This window comes from Belonocnema kinseyi, chromosome 2 (assembly GCF_010883055.1).
Source record: "Belonocnema kinseyi isolate 2016_QV_RU_SX_M_011 chromosome 2, B_treatae_v1, whole genome shotgun sequence".
Lineage (NCBI taxonomy): Eukaryota > Metazoa > Arthropoda > Insecta > Hymenoptera > Cynipidae > Belonocnema > Belonocnema kinseyi.
The window spans coordinates 2388572-2390552 of record NC_046658.1 but is presented as its reverse complement, the minus strand read 5'-3'; positions in this window follow the sequence as shown (position 1 = coordinate 2390552).

The window sequence follows — 1981 nt, the reverse complement described above, 5'->3', positions numbered from 1 at the left end:
TTTGCTCGACACCTTGAGAAATGTAATTCCATGTAGAAACATGCGTTTAAATAAAATATTTTACCAAAAAAGTTACCCACGCTTTAACTTGACAGACTGTATTGTGACGCAAGCAGTTGTATTTGAAACAAATAAAGATTCAAGAAAAAAGATAGGAAAATTATAATTCTCTATTATTGCAGAGTTTTCAATTTAAACTTGCCACCATGAAATTAAAATAATGAAATGAATGAATGCATAAATGGATGAGTAAATGAATAAATGAATGAATTAATGAAATGAATAAGGAAATGGAAATAAAATAAATGTAAATTCCATACTTTTCCCATTCAACGGTTTCCAATTTTGGGCGCAGCATCTTTTTCTTTCAGTATTTTTTGTCGTACAATCGGAGAAGAGAGAAGAAAGGTGTATCCAGATATTGAACGGTTTAACCGATTTTCTTCTTTCTTTTTTTAATTGTCTTATCGTTATGTAATGGACCGAATACACAGTATTAAAATGAAATTCCTTAATATTTGCTAATTTCTCATTTCTTTCAACCGACTGTAACCTCTAACAATAGGAAAGTTGAGTGAGGCATGACAAGCACTCAATCTAAATTCTCGGCTCGATCCTAGACTTACGATGTTTTAAGGATCGTTGAAAAAATGACACTCTAGACCACCCGCTGTTCCATGGCCAGCCAGAGGGCCCACGAACTATGTTCGCCATGAGTACACTCATGGTGGCCTTTTTGTTTGTTTTGAAATGAATCTTTTTTCTGAAAATTTAACTTTTTCATTTTTAAAGATTGATCTTTTCTAGTTGCAAAGTCTTCGTTTTTGGTAAAAAAGAAACATTATTTTCTGATTTGAAATTTCATTTTTATCGGATAAAAATGCATCTCATTTTTTGTGTTTACAAATACAATTTTTGGTACATAAAATTCGTCTTTTGCCTTAAAGGCTGAATAATTTAGATACAGTTTTATTTCTTCATTGAGCGAAAAATCTTTATTTATTCAAAATTAGTCTTTTTGTTTTTAAAATTCTTTTGGTTTGTATGTTAAAAATGTAATTATTTTCTTAAAAATTCAAGAATTTTGATAGAATGGCAGCTTTTATAGTGTAAAATATAATTTTTTTAAAATAAATTCGTAAATTAAAAAATGTTATTTTATTGTCTGGAATACTGGTTTGATCTGTTCATAAAAGATTTTCCGTTACAAGTATTTGAAGAGCAAAATTCTGGTGTAGGCATATTTATGATGAAGGAAATTTCAAAAAACTAGCAAGTAAAAATAGGAAAATTTTCGAAATTTAACTTCTCAGATACCCTGTCTAATTCTAGTAGTAATAAATAGCAAAATATTTTCGGAAACTGAAAATTACGTGCAGTAAGAGGGGAGGGGGGATAATTTTTTACGTGCTGTTAAAGGGGGTAGAAGGGTACTACAGAAGACCTCTAAGCTATAAACTATAACCTATAACTGTAATTAAGCTACGGCTTCTAACTCAAATAATAAAAAAAAGGATAACAGTGAAAGCATTTCTACACTTTTCTATCATTTCAGTATCTTGGGAAATAAAGTGTCACAATTTTGGGTGACTTTTATATGATTACGGTCTACCTGGTTTTAATTTTTCTCAACCGGTTCTAATTCTCTCGCGTGAAACATGGTGTGTCAAGCAGTGAAGCAGTCAAATGCCCCCCTTGGCGGCAGGGTATTGTGATAAAATGTGAGGCTGGCGGCCCTCCCGTTCCCCAGAAAGTGCATAAAAAGTTTGGGAATCGTTGGTCTAGTTCTCTCTGATAGATTCTGATAGATTTGCAATCAGCGAATTCCAACGATATATCACTTGCAATCTAAAGATTAAAATTAGAATAAGTTATCGAACATTTTAGTTTATGTGTTTACCCTGACCAGCTAGCATTATGGAAATTTCCGCAGTATAACTGAAAATGCAACAGTTTATTTTATAGAAAATTCGCCTGTTAA